Source organism: Globicephala melas, chromosome 6 (assembly GCF_963455315.2).
Source record: "Globicephala melas chromosome 6, mGloMel1.2, whole genome shotgun sequence".
Classification (NCBI taxonomy): domain Eukaryota; kingdom Metazoa; phylum Chordata; class Mammalia; order Artiodactyla; family Delphinidae; genus Globicephala; species Globicephala melas.
Window position 1 is genome coordinate 76,607,757 of NC_083319.1, and position 19,746 is coordinate 76,627,502.

The following is a 19,746-nucleotide window of genomic DNA, read 5'->3' on the forward strand; positions in this document are numbered from 1 at the left end:
ATAATTTTCCAGAATTAATGAAAGGCACCAATATAAAGATTAAGTAACCTAAGATTACAAAAAAAATACAAAGAAGTTAATACCTGGACATATCACAGTAAAACTGCATGGCACTAAAAACACAGAAACAAATGTTAAATGTAGTGGAGAGGAAAGATTGATCATCTTCACAAAAGCAATTAGCTTGACAACCGACTTGTAAACAGAAACAGTGTATACCAGAAACCAGAAGAGTAATAGTCAGAATGTGCTAAAGCAAAATAACTATCAACTTAGAATCATATATTCAACAAGTTGTCTTTCAATGATGAGGAAGAAATACTGACATTTAGAGACAGAACCTGAGTATTTGTTACCAATAGATAATTACTAAATGGTATTCTAAATGCAGCTCTTCAGACAGAAGAAAGTGATCTCAGATAGAAGATCTCAGATATAAGAAGGAATGGTAAGCAAAGACAGTGAGCAATGTTCTTCTCTATATGAAACAAAAATAAAACTGTCATTTGGATTAAAAATTGAAATAGAACTAAAATCCATGAAAATTGAATATAAAATGAAAGGAGACTGATTGTAGTTGTTATTCCAAGCTGTTATATTGTTGAGAAACAGAGTAAAGATTGAACTTCACACTTTAGTGAGTTTCTTTATGCCCGATAACATTTCTAAGGTAATTACTAAAGACTAGAAAAGAGAATGTAAGCATTGAACTAATAGAGGGAGAGATAAATGAGAATAGCTAATCAGTTCAAAATAATTAAGAAATAGACAAAGAAACATAAGGGTGAGTAGGGAAAAAACTCAAAATGATGTTGAAGATATAAAGAAAATATATTAGCATTTGTAATTAGTGTAAATAGTCTTAATACCTTAGCTAAAATTCAAAATTCAAAACAGTGGCTAACTCTGGCAAGTAGGCGGTATGATTTCATTTGTGTAAAATCAAAAACGTTTAAGATATGTGTCCCACAACAAATATACACTGGTAAAAATTTATCCCAAAGCCATAATAAAAATCAAAAGACTGATAAAAACAAATTCAGAAGAGCAGTGATCTCTGAGGGGACAAGGAAAGAGACGATTGGGGAAGATATAGGCCTTACTTCAGGATATTGTTAACGTTTTCTTACACAGGATGCTGAGCAGAACATTGTGCATTTTATAGTTTTATTTACAACTCATACATATTTTTAATGTTTTTCATATCTCTAAATATCTAATAAAACCAATAAACAAAGAGGCAACATCACAAATAAAAGATTCTGGATGGATATAGAATGTTTTGTATTACTGTTCTGATGCTAGGTTGTGCTGTCAGATTGACAAGAACTATCTTTGATTGGGGAACCAGCCTGATTAGAAACAGTGCAAAAAGTAAATTGATACAGCCATTGTGGAGAACAGTATGGAGGTTCCTTAAAAAACTAAAAATAGAACTACCATACAACCCAGCAATCCCACTACTGGGCATATACCCTGAGAAAACCATAATTCAAAGAGAGTCATGTACTACAATGCTCACTGCGGCTCTATTTACAATAGCCAGGACATGGAAGCCACCTAAGTGTCCAATGACAGATGAATGGATAAAGAAGATGTGGCACATATATAGAATGCAATATTATTCAGCCATAAAAAGAAACGAAATTGACTTATTTGTAGTGAGGTGGATGGACTTAGAGTCTGTCATACAGAGTGAAGTAAGTCAGAAAGAGAAAAACAAATACTGTATGCTAACACATATATATGGAATCTAAAAGAAAAAAAATGGTTCTGAAGAACCTAGGGGCAGGACAGGAATAAAGACACAGACGTAGAGAATGGACTTGAGGACACTGGGAGGGGAAAGGGTAAGCTGGGACGAAGTGAGAGAGTGGCATGGACATATATACACTACCAAATGTAAGATAGATTAGCTAGTGGGAAGCAGCCGCATAGCACAGGGAGATCAGCTCCGTGCTCTGTGACTACCTAGAGGGGTGGGATAGGGAGGGTGGGAGGGAGACACAAGAGGGAGGAGATATGGGGATATATGTATATGTATAGCTGATTCACTTTGTTATAAAGCAGAAACTAACACACCATTGTAAAGCAATTATACTCCAATAAAGACGTTAAAAAAAAATAAACCTGGGTCACGTCTAGATGACCATTAAGCTCTGCTAGATAGTTAAATATGGCAGACTGCAAAAATGCCTCAGTTTTTCACTCCTGCTTGTATCCATGCCCTTTGTATTGTTACTTTTCAGCTACTGTCATCAAGAGGTGGAGTCCATATGTCCACCCCTTGTATCTGGGCTGGACTTGTGACTTGTTTGGCCAACAGCAAAAGCATACGGCCTGGAGAAGTCTTGAATGCTTCTATTTGTCTTGAAACCCCGGCATCCACTGTGAATTTGTCCAAGCTAATCAACTATGTGATGAGAGACAAGTGGCCCAGTTACCCTATTGTCTCAGTCAGAAAACTGTACAAATAAGTGAGTGAAGCCATTCTAGACTAGTCAGCCCTGGCCTACACAAAGCTGACCTCCTGGGTCTGAGCAAGTTCAACTGAAATTAGTCGAGCCCAGGATCCCCCAACTGCCCACTGACCCACAGACCTATGAGAAATAATTAAATGATCACTGGGTTAAGCAAGTGAGTTTGGGGGTAGTTTGTTACTCAGCAAAACTCTCAATTACGCAATCATGAAAGCAGATATTAATCATAAATAAACTGATTCTACAATTCTACAAGCATTATTTATTTCCTTCCTATGTTTCTTTTCTTCTGAAAGTACTCATAATATGCATTTACCCAGTTATAATTTGTAAACCCATGAGATGGGAGCCATGATTATTTCTATTGTGTATAAAATTCCCCATTTTGGAATATTTGAGACAAGAAAGTCTTTAAAAATGATCAAACCTGAGAAGATGGATTATACATTACTGTAAAAAAAATCAAACAGATTCAAATTTCTTAAGGATAAAATGGAAAAGCTCAAGGGAAAATGCACAGGTTTGAAGTTGAGATACGCTGATCTCCCTTCTCTTAACTAACGGCGCTGTGAAAACCCATTGTACTGCAGAGCCAGAGTATTCATGAGAACAAGGGTGGCAGAAGGTATTTTTAACAAAGTCATCAAAGCACTCATGAGGATGGCACATTCTCCATGAATGAGCTGCATAACAGCGCTCTGCTCTAATACCACACAGCATAATGGAAATGGCACTCTCAGAATACTGATTCTCCCACAGGGAACTCGACAGTGAACTAGGAAAAGATCACAGGCTCTGAGAGCTGATTGGTGAATTAATTAGGTGTTGCAATTTTTTTTTTTTTTTTTTTTTTGCGGTACGCGGGCCTCTCACTGTTGTGGCCTCTCCCGTTGCGGAGCACAGGCTCCAGACGCGCAGGCTCAGCGGCCATGGCTCACGGGCCCAGCCGCTCCGCGGCATGTGGGATCCTCCCGGACCGGGGCACGAACCTGTGTCCCTGCATCAGCAGGCGGACTCTCAACCACTGCGCCACCAGGGAAGCCCAGGTGTTGCAATTTTTTTAATGCTATTGTAAATTACATGTGGAACATGCACTCAGAGTCATAAAAAGATTCCAAGGATGCTAGGTGTCACACAACAGTAGGGCAAAATGTAATCAGAATCCAGAGGGAGGTCCAATGTAAATAGATTTACCAGAGACTTGCTGAGATTAATCTCAACTTTCTTTCTGAGGGGAAAATTTAGACTTGGGTGGTAAAATTACTTAGTCTGCAAGCATGAGGAATTGAGGCCTTTCTTTCTACTACTTTCTCTAAAGTTTTCTTGATACAGACTTAACTTCATATTATAAACTTTTTTATCACTCTCTAAAGTCGTTCCTCCTCACGTAACTTATCAATTGACAGGAAATTTTGAGGAGAGAGCACCAAGAGAAGCATTTTTCATGACTACGTTATTGTCATTGTGGCCTATAGTCTCTCAAGAAATAGTCTTTTGTTGTACGCCTTTGTTGGTAAGTGCCTCTTGTTAGGTCACATATTGTATTTATCAGTTGTATGATCTTGGGCAAGTTATTTAATTTCTTCAGCCCTCAGTTTGTTCATCTGCAGAATGGGGATAACAATAATTTTCCTTTCATAAGGCTATTACACGGATTAATAAAGTAAATTTAAAGTGCTTAAAATAATGCTTGGCACGCGGCAATGTTATAGAAATTGTATGAATATTGATACAAAAATGATGTTCTCCTGTTTCTACTGAGATCCATTATCATTTAAACTTTAGCTCACTCAGTGGACAAAGATTCTGATTTCCAACATTCTGAAGGAAAATCCATTTTTCCTTGGAAAACAGTTTTCACAGAGTTGGAATACAAAATTACTAATAGAGCTTTACATATTGAGGGTAGAAGTGTAAGGGTTCACAGGACACTTACTATTTTTCCTGTTATCTTCCATAACTGGGAGGATAAGGAGAAAATATAGGGCAGAAATTATACCTGTCAGACAAAAAAACCCAGGTACTTAAATTCATTTCAAGCCTCTTTTCTGGTGATAAAATGATGATGCTGTAAGCATGGTGACTTGCAGTTGTATTTTGATTAGCTATCCCCCATGCCCTGTGGGAAAGGCATGCAGCAAATGCAAAGCCGATTCGATGCACCTCAACTCTTACTTTGAGCAAAGTACTGGGAAGGGCCTTGAAGAAGCTGCAAATCAAACACTGAAATAAGGTCCTCCTCTTCAAGTCTCCAAAATAGCTATTAATACTTTCACTTCTTCCAATAAAACACTGATCATTGACAACATATGGGTATAGAAAGAAAATGTAAAATGTTTTAAAAGGTCATTTTTAATTTTAGTTCCTTTCTCTTGCCCTGTATGCTATGCACTGAAGATAACTGTTGAGTCATGAAGGGATCAAACTATTGGGCCCAGGGGATGCATGAGGACCAGTAGAGGGTTGAGATAAGCACAAAGAGTGGACCAATATTCCTGGAAGAATCAACCTGATATTATATCTGAACTGATAATCACAAAGAGGACTGAGGTATTTAAGTGCCTTATTAAGATTGATGAGACTGTGACATTCATAAGGAACAAAAATGCCACTGATAGGTAATATGAGGTATTTAGTAAACAGAAGTAAGAAGTTACATTGAGAGAGTGTGTTGTGTTCTGCTTATTCCTAAAAGGATTTGAGATGGTTACGTTGTTTTTGGTGTAAGGTAAAAATAAGTGAGGACAATTTTTCAAACGGAACTGGTTCAATAATGCTAGGGATAAAGTTACAACCTACTTGAAAACAAGTAGCTAATGGCTAGGGGAATCCAGGACTATGGGACTCCTTTCTCAGACCACGGGGCTACTCTTTGTGTCATTCCTACGGGAGCTGTCTACAAGGAACACTGGCAATTGGGCAAAGTTCCACTTTCTTATTACAGTGTTTGGGACCTAAATGCTAAGATGGAGAACTGTGATAAACTGGGTTGGAACCAGGACTTTGGTTAGAAGGCTGAGAGATTTCTGCTACTCCACTCCAAATTCAAGCCCAAATTGTATATCTGACACTGATCAGATCAGATGTCTTAAAGGAAATTACAGATAAGAGGGAGCTAGCTGCCTAGGGAGTAAGCCCTCGGTCAGTTTACCACGTGGAGGTAAGATAGAAAGGAGGAGAGTGTGTTAGTAAGAAAGATGACTGGGCTTCTCCATGTAGGAAGACCTCGGCCTTTCAGAGTGAAAGGAAGATAAGGCAGTCGCATGCCTACATGCATAAACGTTCATTGATGGCTATCCCACAGCACCTTGGAATCTCTCCGGTTAGACTACTATCTCTTCTTGGGACTTAGATCTTCTTTCTTTCTGAAAGCTCTTCCTGAAGATTTTGCACAGGTAGCTCATTCTTATCATTTATGCTCCTGCTGAAAACATCACCTCTACAGTGAGGCCTTTTCTGACACACAATTTGAAGTAGCTCCTCAGGCTCTTAACTTGTTTTACTTCCAACTTAGAACTTATTATTACCAAATATTTTCTTTCACCTATTTTTATTGTTAATGAACTCCATAACCTACAACACCCATTTAGAACATAAGCTCTATGACAACAAGGATCTTATCTGTATTGTTTACTCAGACATAGGAGTAATAAGTGAACATAATAGACACTCAGTAAATGTTTACTGAATGAATACATGCATAAATGTGTGTGTGTGTGTTGGTAAGCCACGAAAGGTGGCAGAGAAAGAGATGCTTCTTGGGAACTTCTTATTTTACTATTGACATAGCTAACACTTAGCAAGAATGTGTATTAATATATTAAGTGATTATCTTACTTAATTTTCACCACAGCACCATAATATAAACACTGAAAAAAAAAAAGAAGGTGGCATCCTGACCAAATCTACCCTAGGTCCAAATAAAAGAGATGGGATCCATGCCTAGACTGCTCCCAAAGCAGTTATGCTTCATTACCATATATATATCATTCAATCCTATTTACTTGCTGACACGTGCAACAGATTTGGTTCTGAGCTTCCAAGCACCCTACAAGTACCTGTAAATAAATCTATTACATGATCTACTGGAATGATGTTAAAAATAAACAAGTTGCCAGGAGAAACCCTACCCTTTGGAGTGCTGAGACTGGAGGGAAGTATTGTCTTCCCTTGTCCCTTAATGGAGAAACTTTATAAAGGATGAAGAAAAACCATACCATAACTAACATTACTACAATAAATGTAAGCATGGGGTTCTAACATCTATAACACATATCAGTGTAAGTCGATTGTATTGATTCAAGCCGTGGTTCAGTGAAAGTACTTCTATAGAGTAAACACAAAGATTTTAATAGTCTTATTTAATTCACTGATAAAATTTAAGCTATATTCATGAATGAAAAATATTCGTATCATTCAGGCAATCCTGAAAAATATTCATATCATTCAGGCAATCCTCCCTCAATATTATTTCTTGCTACTACTTTGCTGATTAATACTGGCTGGCAGAAACTGTGATGTATGTATCTGTATGATGAGTAACAGACCATAATCATTAGGTGTTCCAAATTAAGACATATCCATAGGTTTTAAAGCATGCATAATTTTGGCATCTTCTCAATACCTAAACCAGAACACTTACTTGAACAGGCTACCATTGCACCCATGCAGAGAAATACAAAAGGGAGTATCTATAGCCAACATCTGCACTTTCCTTAGGAAAAACTCTGGTCTTATCCAATACGTCCTTTCTTATTGAAAGGCCAACATCTTGTCTTAGTCATAATCCTAAATTATTAAAAAATAATAAGTAAAGCACCCACAAAATACTTAACTTTAATCTATACTATAAAATGTACTCCTAGGTAACTGAATAATTGTTGGGCTGTAATTCAAGGCCAGTGAAATGGAAAAGCATGTAGTTAGCAATGGTTGACATTAAGTCATTCTTTCTTCCCGTCATTAATACATGAACCTCAATAACAATATCATACCATGAGCAGTAGTTTCACCATCTTCTTTACACAGACTAGTAAACAAAGCCCCAGAGACCTGCCCTAAATTACCAAGGTGACAGATGCAGTAAGTGGGAACCCAGGAATGCTGCACTGGGCCTGAGACTGTAACCACTAAAACATTCTGCTTCACTACTGGAAACATGTCACATAGATGAAATTCATAGATTTTTGTAGCTATAAAGGATCTTGGGGGTCATTTGCTTAGCCTTCTTATACAGATGAACTAAAAACAGAGTAAAAAGTTGACTTCAAGTCAATATCCCAGTTAGGGATGGAATTAAAATAGAATCATTCCAGAAAGATTAAACCCCAACATGCTCAGAAAGGAAATGAGGGCTTAAGCATTTCAACCCATATACCCCTGAATTTCTCTCTCGAATTCAGCTCTGACTACATCCAAGACAGTCTGTTCACTTCACTTTCTTCAAGGTGATACAGCCAAACCTTCCACCTTCCTCATGGGAAAAAGTAGTCATTAAAGTACTTCCAGATCAAGACTATACCCTCCAAGCTGTGCTACTACAATTGGGAGACAAGCCTCAAGCAAAAATCCCTGAGGAAATTCTACATTTTTTCCAAACAAAATTTATTTATATAAAAATCATCCTAAATTAAGAAAATATTAGCAACCTAATCCAACAATATATAACATGGATCATAAAACATGACCAAGTTGGATTTATTCCAGGGTTACAAGGATGGTTCAACACACAAAAATCAATAAATGTGATACACCACATCAACAAAAGGAAAGATAAAAGCCACATGATCATCTCAATAGATGCAGAAAAAGCATTTGACAAAATTCAACATCCATTCATGATAAAAACTCTCATCAAAGTGTGTATAGAGGGAGCATATTTCAACATAAAAAGGCCATTTATGACAAGCCCACAGCCAACATAATACTCAGTGGGGAAAAGATGAAAGCTTTCCCAATAAATTCAAGAAGAGACAAAGATGCCTACTCTTACCACTTCTATTTAACATAGTATTGGAAGTCCTAGACACAGCAATCAAATAAGAAAAAGAAATAAAAGGTATCCAAATTGGAGGGGAAGGTGTAAAACTATTACTATTTGTATATGACATGATACTCTATATAGAGAACCCTACAGTCTCCACCCCAAAACTAGTAGAACTAATAAATGAATTAAGCAAGGTTGCAGTATACAAGATTAATACACACAAATCTGTTGTGTTTCTACACACTAATAAAGATATATCAGAGTGAGAAACTAAAAAAAAAAAAATCCTGTTTAAAATCGCTACCAAAAAAGTCTAGGATTAAACTTCATGAAGGAAGTGAAAGGTCTATATGCTGAAAATTATAAAACACTGATGAAGGAAACAAGATGATTTTAAAAAATGAAAAGATATACTATGCTCTTGTATTGGAATAATCAATATTATTAATATGGTCATACTACCCAAAGCAATCTACAGATTTAATGCAATCCCTATCAAAATACCCAGGTCATTTTTAACAGAAATAGAAGAAATAATTCCAAAATTTACAGGGAACCACAAAAGACCCAGAATTGCCAAAGCAATCCTAAGAAAAGAGAACAAAGCTGAAGGTATAACCCTCTCAGATGTAAGACTATACTACAAAGCTACAGTAATCAAAATAGTGTGGTATTGGCAAAAACAAACAAACAGAAAAAACAAACCAAAACAGACATATAGATCAATGGAACAGAATAGAGAGTCCAGAAGTAAACCCACACGCCTATGGTCAATTAATCTATAACAAACGAGGCAAGAATATGCAGTAAAGAAAACACAGTCAACAAGTGATGATGGGAAAGCTGGACAGCCACATGTGAAACAATGAAATTAGAACATTCCCTCACACCATATACAAAAATATAATTAAAATGGTTTAAATGTAAACCATTTTAATGTAAACCATTAAAATGGTTTAATGTGTAAATGTAAAAACACAATACCATAAAACTCCTAGAAGAGAACATAGGCAAAAACAAAACCCACTCTGACATAAACCACAGCAATATTTTCTTGGATCAGTCTCCCAAGGCAAAAGTAATAATAGCAAAAATAAACAAATGGGACCTAATTAAACTTAAAAGCTTTGCACAGCAAAGAAAACCATCAACAGAATCAAAAGCCAACATACAGATGGGAAGAAAATATTTGCAAATGATGTGACTGACAAGGAATTAATATCCAAAATATACAAACAGCTCACACTACTCAATATCAAAAAAACAAACAATCCAATCAAAAAATGGGCAGACTTACACACATTTTCCCAAAGAAGACACAGATGGCTAACAGGCACATGAAAAAGATGCTCAACTATGCTAATTATTAGATAGATGCAAATCAAAACCACAATGAAGTATCATTTCACACCTGTCAGAATGGCCATTATCTAAAAGTCTACAAATAAATTTTGGAGAGGATGTGGAGAAAAGGGAACACTCATACACTGCTGGTGGGAATGTAAATTGGTGCAGCCCTAAGGAAAACAGTATGGAGCTCCTTAAAAAACTAAAAGATAGAACTACCATATGACCCAGCAATTCCACTCCTGAGTATATACCAGGAAGAAATGAAAACACTAATTCAAAAAGATACATGTACCCCAACATTCATAGCAGCACTATTTATAATAGCAAAGACATGGAAGCATCCCAAGTGTGATTGAATTAAGAAGAAATGGCATATATATGTATATATATATGTGTGTGTGTGTGTGTGTGTGTGTGTGTGTGTGTGTATACACATATACCATATATATATAATGGAATATTACTCAGCCATAAAAAGAATGAAATACTGCCATTTGCAGCAACATGGGTGGACCCAGAGAATATTATGCTTAGTTAAATAAGTTAGAGAAAGGCAAATACTATACAACATCACTTACATGTGGAGTCTAAAAAATAACACAAGTGAATGTATATACAAAACAGAAACAGACTCACTGACAGAAAACCAACTTGTGGTTACCAAAAGGGAGAGGAAAGGAGAGAGGAACAAATTAGGGATATGGGATTAATAGATACAAACAACTATATACTGTATAGCACAGGGACTTATACCCATTGTCTTGTAGTAAGCTATAATAGAATATAATCTGCAAAAATACTGAATCACTATGCTGTACACCTAAAACTAATACAGTATTTTAAATCAGCTACACTTAGTATTAAATACATGGTCTAATGACATATGTAAAGGATACTTCTCCACATAAAAGGCCATCAAAGAATGATAGAGTAATGTAGAAGATGCAAAGTGTCATCTCTCGCAATGCTGACTGAATCATGTATTCCTGGTGAGAAGCGGCTGGCAAGCCAACCACACCAGGTGACATCTCTAGAGTCAGGACTCTCAGCCCTTATGCAGCAGCCCATTATGTTTGGGGAGAAATTCTAATTTTTACATTTTTTCTTTGTTTACTTAAGCTAAACCCAGATAGTATTATTTTAAAAATCTTTTCCCCATCTGATCACTTTACACACAAATGTCCCAGAACCTCTCTGAGTCACAGCTATACAGGTGTTACCCTCCCTTCCATCTGCCATCAGTTCAAATACTTAGTGAATTATCATCTCTAGCACTTGTAAATCTTATCTTCTTAAAACAAGGCATACATAATTCTTTCAAATCTTCCGATTACTTCATTATCATGTTTGTTCTGGGTAATTATCTTTGAGTTTATCACTGTCCTTCTTCACCTTGTGGATTCAATTCTCAGTTTTGGGAGTTTTCTATTCCGAGTGCTAACCTATGTTATAGCCCCTTCTAAGTTCAATATGCCTGTTAATGTCATCCACATTCTAATTGCACGCTGTCCAACACACTGGAGACATATACTTTCTAAACTTGAATATGTTTCTTTGTACAGCATGTCCCTGCTATATTCACAGTTTAGCTCACTCAACTAATAATGATTTAAATGTATACATACACACACACACACACACATTCTGATATGTAGAATGGAGAACATAAATTTTAAAACCTCACCTAAGGTTTTGAGGAAATAAACATTAGCAATAAAAAATAGGCATATAGTGGGAGTGAGGGGGACACCGTTAAAATCTCCCTTTGTCACTTTAGATGAAGACTTGACTGTGTGGGCAAAGGAGAAAGAGCCAGTGTTTGGGAGGAAGGGGCTGAAAATGGAAGTGAAAATAAGCTTAATTGTTAGAACAAGAATCTAAATAGAAGATAGGGGCTCTGCTTATGTTATATGCCTTAAACTTTTGTTAAAATGAAAGTTCTCAGTGCAGACAAATTTCCATATGGTTTTGATGTTTTTTAAAAACCCCATCAAAATTAAATGAAATTGATTTTCAAAATAACCTCTAGTCATTTAATAAATTAATAGTGTATATTTCATTTTTTGCTGATAAAAATAAAACCACCTCCCATCTATTATCCAAAAATCTGAAGACAGCCAGTGTTCTTTGAGTTCACAAGCAGGGATAGACTGTAGAATTTCACATAAATTCAATCAGGAAAAAGAGGTTAATTTACCAGGATTTCTTAAACTGGCTAAAGGAACTATGAAAGACTATACTATGAAATATTCAAAGAAAAAATTATATTTCACAGTGTCTTCAAATCACGTCAAATTTATCATATTTTAAGTGCCATTAAATATTCTCTTTGATTGGAAGAGCCCTGTGAATGATAGACAGTTCTGTGCTGTGCAAATGAGCAGTTTCCCCTAATTCTCTTCACATGACTGCTCATTCTTTCCCTATTATCTCATCCAAGTTAACATAATGGAGACCCTTGAAAAATGTGAGCCATATGTTTCATCATGCAGTTCATGATTTAAATTTTATCAATGATGCCTTTATTTTTAAAATTTGACCAATTTAGTATATTTTGTGTATATTTAATTTCTCTCCTATTATGCCTTGAAATGTATTTCTTTTTTTCATTTAAAATCTATATTTCTACGCATAGAGAGTGTGAATTCCTTTGGATCCCAAAACACCATCCTAGACTGACGAGCGCGTGCGTGTGTTGGTGTGTGCGTGTATCCACCACTTGTACCTAGGTAGACTATTTACATACAAGTCATTCCTTCTTTGCTATTATTGTTTGTCTGATAGGCATGTGAAACAGTGCTGGAAGCTGGCATATTCCCTTTCTAGGAAACACATTTTTCAGAAGAAAATGTCCTTTGCTTCATTTCTTGGTCTTCATGAGGACACAAGTGAGTAGCCCCATATGTCTGCCTTTAGTTGCATTAAATGAGGATTTCTTAACAGTTACTAGCCAAGCCTTGTCTTCCTAGGCATCCCTGGAATCCTAATTCCTTTCTCTGTAATTTTAGGTGGTAAAAGGAAAACAGTAATTGCAAATGCTTTAATTTACTCTCTAACAACTGAAAACAAAAAAATTTTAAAAATAATAAAAAATAAAAACCTTGTTGTGATGCTTGGTAAAGGACCACTAGTAGAGAAAGAGAAAGTAGGAAAACTAATAATACCTTCCAAGGAAAAGAAAGTCATCCACACCATACACACTCAAGCCACTGAAGTAATTTCTATTCTTGTAGCTGTAATTTTTTAAATTACAGAGTGAGCAAATGTGCTACCCTCCAGAACTAATGAAAAAAAAAAAAAAAAAAGCCCAGATGTAACTCAGCTTCCACTTCAAATTAATAATAATCTACCTCCAACACGACTACCTAAGTCATAAGTATTAATAAAGAAAATATCTTTAGCCATTAAACTTTATGTGTAATATTTGAGCATGCCAACATGGTGTTTAAAGGGACAAAATGACTTTAAGCAAACAAGAACAGTGTACAGACTGTCTGAAACATATTAATATATGTCTGAAACAATATAATATATGAGATACTTTTACAGAGGGAAATGCATAAGCCCAGCAGTGGGTTGTCGATATGCCAATAACTTCCCCCAGTCACTTTGGAGCTAACAAACCAGAGGAACTACTTAATTAAATATATGATCAAATAAAAGAAAATTAACTTTCTTCTTGATATAAAGAAAATGTCTTAAGACAAAAAATGGTATTTCATTACATCTTGAAAATACAATTAAAATAAAGTCAGTATTTACCTTATGTAATTAAAAATCCACTGGACACTTTAGAAGCCCAAGCAGCTCATGATGCAGCTTTCCAGTGGCAGTCTTCAATTCCTATAAATAAAAGGAAGGTGAAAGAGGACATTTAGACCAATCTATGTCTCTGTAGAGTGATGCTGATTAGCTACGAAATGTTTATTATCACTCCTCATTGCCATTTAAAAATTAACTCCCTATATGTTGCTGTTATTATAGATTTTGTCAAATGCACAAAATAGAAATGAAAATTTCTGGGACTTACAAGGCACCAAATAGGCTCCAGATTACGAAATACTACAAAAGAAGAAAACCATTCAATCCCATGTTATTTTACCGGGAAAGGCAGTTATACTATGAAAATTAAAACATTTGTAATTGAAATGTTTTCTTATTATATACACATTACCAACAAAAATATTTTTCTCGTCTTAACACTGAGTTATAAGTAATAGGGGGTGTTGGCTCCTTGTTTCTTTTACTATTGACTTCTTTACTAGATTTAAACAAGTATTCTTACTTTAATTCCCATAATTTTCCTGGAGAAGATTCATAAAATGTGGAAAATAATAGTCATCAATTTGATAAGTTGATATGCAATATGTAGGTATTTAGGTGGCTTCTACTTCTAGACAATATATACTATACACAGTAAAAAAAAATTAATAATACTATTTATATAGAATGGGACTGTATTCTATCCCTCTCCTACATCTCCCTCAATCCAAGCCTCATGCATATACTGTTGAAATTCAGGCACAAATCTCAATGAAGCAGCACCATGGACATCTGTGCCTCATGTCCCACCTCTTTCTGAAAATCTTTAATCCATTAAGTGGCAAAGAAGATGAGGTTAGGAACAGAGATAGTGAGGAAATCGTGCTCCTAACTGAGAAGTATAACTTTGTCAAGGCAAGTGTGGCACACTAGAACAGAAATAAATGAGCATCTTATTAACCTATTGCAAGAGGGATCATATAAAGTTCATGTTTTAAAGGCCAGATTCATCTGAATTACTTTACCAACTCAGTGTTTCTAAAAACTGCTATCAGTAACTAACTGTATCTATTTAGTATATAAAGATACTAAATATATATATACTAAATACTTATATGTTTATATAAATATATATGTATTTATATATAATACATAGTATATATATACATATATATAATATTTTTTTTTACTAGTTCCATCACTCTGTGCTTCTTTGTTTCTTTTTTCTATTCTTGAGTATTAGAACTCACTTTGAAGAAAAGATGCTTTCCAGCCAAATAAATTCTGTACAGTGAATAACGTGTCCCATTAGATTCCAGAAAGACATCAGAAGCTACATTTACATTATGGAGAAACAAACTTTGAAAGAAAATGTTAACCACTTTTGGCAAGAAAAAGAATACTCTAAAGTTCACAATAATGGGACACTAGGCAAAAAATACTGAAATGCCAAGAATGGCTGGATAGCATTTTATGAATTTCTGGATGTATTGCAGAACTATCCTGCTTTCCTGAAAATACATCAGCTAATCCAATACCTCATCATATTCTAACTCTGTATTCATAATTGTTTGCCTTGATCTCATTTTGTTATCCATAATTCTACAATAAACAACCCTGAACTTTTATTGAAGGCTCACTGTGATAAGTGCTAGGTGTTTTCATATGGTGTTTTCATATGGTGTTTTCATAGGTGTTTTCATATGGCTATCTCATTAAATCAATAAGATATATACAATGTCACACTTTGCAGACAGTTGCCATTGTCATATATTATATGTTACAGCATAAAAACCCTAAATTGGAAGTTGCATGTTCCATAAACTGAAGTGCTATTTCCAACTAATTATGAATTTTAAGTTTTATATCATTAATTCACTGAAAATGCTTTTTAATGTCTAAAGTGTTTAATAATTACAAATATATATGGAATGTGAAAATTATCACATAAAATCTATTATCTAGTTACTTGAAACTTACATTTTAATATTTCCATGGGGTAGGGGGATGATCCTGAAAATCACAAGTCATTTTTTTATGATCACATTAAAGATTAGATATGAAATAGGAATGTGTATTGTATCTCTAACCCACACATCAGAATTTCCTAATGTTGCTGGAAGAAGACAATTTTAGTTAAGACTAAATAGTGTTTAAGAAAGATGAAAAATAAACTATAATGGCAAAGTAAATGGTATAAATGCAAAAGAAGCAACCAGCTATAAAGGATTAGAGAGAGATTATTTTGCTAAATGAAAACAAGAAAAAAGAAAACAGAGTTTGGGGCAGATAAGGTAGTGGAGAAAGAAGGTGGGGGAAAAGTGTTGATAAAACCCATAAAAGTATATGTGTCTGTGTGTGTTTCTTTTGGTGGGAGTTGAAGGAGTATAACTGTCTGAAGAGAAATTCCTTCAGAGTTTGCTGGGTTCTTCATGGAACACTGAAGGAAAAGAAAAAAAGCTATAATTCCTAAAAGTTAAATCAATGGTTATAATAACGGGGCCAATAATCTGATCTTTGATACAGGTCACATTCTGGATCAAATGGTAATGAATAAGATAAGCAGCCGGGTTCGTATGTGGTCCTAGATCATGTGGCTCGTTCATCTTAACTTGAAATCCTTTACACCAAAATGATTTGGGAAAGTAGCAGAAAGATATGAGTAATAGAGTAAATATTGTTCACAGGAAGGAGAGGAAAAGTATGAAAAATCAGTTTCATAAGAATTGGTGGATGTGGCTCAAGCTGAGCTGGAACAACACTCAGAACAAAGAATTTGGGTAAATATGCCTTTAGCGCTTTGAGTGAGGAACACGATTTGAGATAAGTAATAATGTCTAGCACACAAGAAATGGGGACTTGACAAATGTGTATTTGCAAATATTTAGTAGACACAAGATAGCGCAAGCCATGTATAAAAATAAAAAAGAATCTGCCCACATGCTCAGGATGTTCACTAAAATCATACCTATAACAGGCAATGTACCTAATAAAACCCTGAGCGTCAACCTGGGAAAACATGCACAGAACTTTTTACCTTAGGCGTACAAAACTTATGTGTTTTTTGTCCAAGATCACATGAGTACTGTGAAATGTCAGTTCCCTTTTCACTATGTGATACTGTTTGCCTTAATTATAGTCTCTTTCTATAATGAGATGAGTGTATATTATAGGTGAATCCCAAGTGCGTATGCAATACTAAAGCAGACAATGGCTCTAAGTACAGCGTTTGATTGATGTGGGGATTAAAGCACAGTGAATTTAGCACAATCCCCAGCACTTAGTGAGGGATCAAATGATAGCTGTTATTGTTATCTAAAAAATGAGAGAAAATATTAGTAAGAGGAGGATATAGTGGTGAAGAGAGAAAAATGTTAAAGAGGTCAATGAACATGCTATAACACTAATTTTACATGGATTAATATTTTTAAAATACAACCAGTACTGATTTAATCCCTATTCAAACAAAAGTGACTTGAACTTCAAGGTGAGAGATATGCAAATATAACTGATAAAAGAATCATTGTTTTATTCCCTTCTTTAGACAATGAGTACAAATGATCACCAAGGATAAGCAACAGTTTAAATTCAAAGTGAAGTAAGAATATGCTTTAGGTTTAAGGAGTATTTGAAAACAAGGGGAAAAAAATAACAGTCTTCCTGGACCTTCAATGCTATTTTAGAGGGAAAATATATTCCTCTACTGTGTATATTTCTAGGTATAAATACCATCTAGTTAGGAATTTACACCTCTACCCTTAAAAGTGTCTAAGAGGAAGTCTGAAAATCTCTGTTTTAAATGAGAAGGTAGACAATTTTACCATTCTTCTCTTTTTCCACAACATTTTTTAGTGATTCTCATACTTTATTTCAAGGTGAGGGAAAAACGGAGAAGACTTTTTTCTGAGGAAATACATAGCATGTATAGATACATGGCATCTTCTCCTAAAAGGAAAGTAATTCTCTCACAGAATTTTTTATCCACTATGATTCATACTTAGTATACAATAGTCTGTGTACTCTGTGCACCTAATTCTCAATTGATGTATTTAAGAAACTTCATTTAAATATATACCAAAATGACCTATTTGTTACTGTTGTAACTTTCACCTAAGACCATTCCTAAGGCATTCACCCAGAGAAAATGATGTTGTAGAGCTTCTCATGATGAAAAGTTCTGAATACTGAATTTCTTGAATGATCCCTTAAGGCAATCACACAGCACCACCTCAGAAGCATCCAAGTAGTCTAGAGCCTCTGATATGAAATTCCACCAACATTTTGGAGAGCTTAGAAACTGGCTTAGAGAACCGTTCTGCCATACATTGGGGAGACAGACTCTCTCATACACTGAGAAGACCAAATGTTTTGAATTGCTATGTGGCATCTCCATCCCTTTCATATTAATTTTTTCTATCTAGTCATAGAAGGAAAAAGTAAAATAACCTGTCTACTATGTGCCTAGATATGATGCTTTAAAGACATGATTTAATTTATTCATCATAAAATAAATTATGTGAGATAGGTACTACTGTCTCTTTAAAAATACAGAATTACAGAGGCTTAGAAAGTGACACAATCATTTTTTCAAGATCACAGACCTTTCCATTATGTAACACTCCCTCCAAAGCATCAGCTATGGATACCTTTGGTCATGGGACTGGTTAGAACAAATGTTAAATTGAATGCAATGGTGCTTAATAAAACTTGAAACCTGTAATGAGGGCAGTTGACCAGAACTGCCTGAGTTAAGTGTTTTATCATCAACATTTCAGGATTGTTAAATAAAAATGAAGCTCTGAATTTCTTTTGTTTATTGTTTTGGCTGTTGTTTCAAAAGATGGTTATTAAAATGTAATGTCTGTTTTATAATTAATATTAAATTTTGGACTTACTTGAAATTTGTATTAAGATTTATAAGAGTACAATATCCAACACTTTAAACAGGTGTTTTTGCATAAAAAGCTAACTTGCTTAAGTAATAACATGATGTTCCTAACAAATTAGATAATATAAATGACATTTCCTGGGAACATAAATTTATTCAACATTTATTTCCATTAGCATAGAAAAAATATAATATACCATTCATTCAATCTTAATTCTAATATAACAAAGTAGCTGTGTAAGTCTTAACTTTTTAAAAAAAATTTATTTTATTTATTTATTTTCTAAATTTTTGGCCGCGTTGGGTCTTCGTTGCTGCTCGCGAGCGTGCTTTCTCTAGTTGCCGTGAGCAGGGTCTACTCTTCGCTGTGGTGAGTGGGCTTCTCATTGCGGTGGCTTCTCTTATTGCGGACGGAACACAGGCTCTAGGCATGCGGACTTCAGTAGTTCTGGCACACAGGCTTAGCTGCTCCGCGGCATGTGGGATCTTCCTGGACCAGGGCTCAAGCCATGTCCCCTGCATTGGCAGGCGGATTCTTAACCACTGCGCCACCAGGGAAGTCCCAAGTCTTAATTTTTATATCACAAAATAGCTATGCTAAAACTAAGAAATAGGCTATAGATTTCATAATTCTAATATAGTAAATATGTTATACTATTTACTAGAACACCAGAGGGTATAGAGAAGGGAAAAGGAGAAATGCATTCACTGAGTAATTTTGACTCTGGCATTCACTAGAACTTTTTAATACTAAAAGTAACATTTTTTTCAAATTAAAAAAATATAATGACAGTATTCCTTGACTGAATCCCTCCATAGAGATCCCACTTATAACACACTGCCCTAGACCATATTCAAAGAGAATCCTGCTCTTAGAGTACACTAAATCCTATTTTAGCATGAAATGCACATTACCTGTTCTTTATATAGAAAAATAATAATAAAAAAAAGGAATTTTGATTCTTTTCTATTTTAAGTTTGCCTGGTTTAAATCTGCTTTGGTGAGTTCCAACAGAATGACAAGGACTTCACTCTGGACTGCTTTGGTGGTTTACATTTCCTTTTGTTCTTGACTTTCTTAGAGGTGTACATGGTAGAGATACCGGCATTTTTATTTGCTTTAATCTTTCAAAACCCAAGAGTGAAAGAAATACAGTCCTCATTTCTTGTGTGCTAGAAAAATTATCTTTTTATTAGGTCAATCAAGTTAAAAGTTTTCACTGTGCTTAAACTTTTAAAAAGTTGAAATTCTACTACAGCTACAAATTTTTGCAAGTGAA

General features: G+C 35.0%; 1 protein-coding gene across 8 annotated transcripts in view; it reads right to left on the minus strand.

The window, feature by feature from the left end:
• Positions 1-19,746, minus strand: part of LINGO2 (leucine rich repeat and Ig domain containing 2) — a 1,190,714-nt gene that overhangs the window by 653,468 nt on the left and 517,500 nt on the right. For all 8 annotated transcript variants that reach the window (XM_060301024.1, XM_060301022.1, XM_060301023.1 and 5 more), the window contains one exon: positions 13,579-13,659. The gene's annotated coding sequence lies outside the window, so the exon portion shown is untranslated. The remainder of the gene's footprint in view (positions 1-13,578; positions 13,660-19,746) is intronic.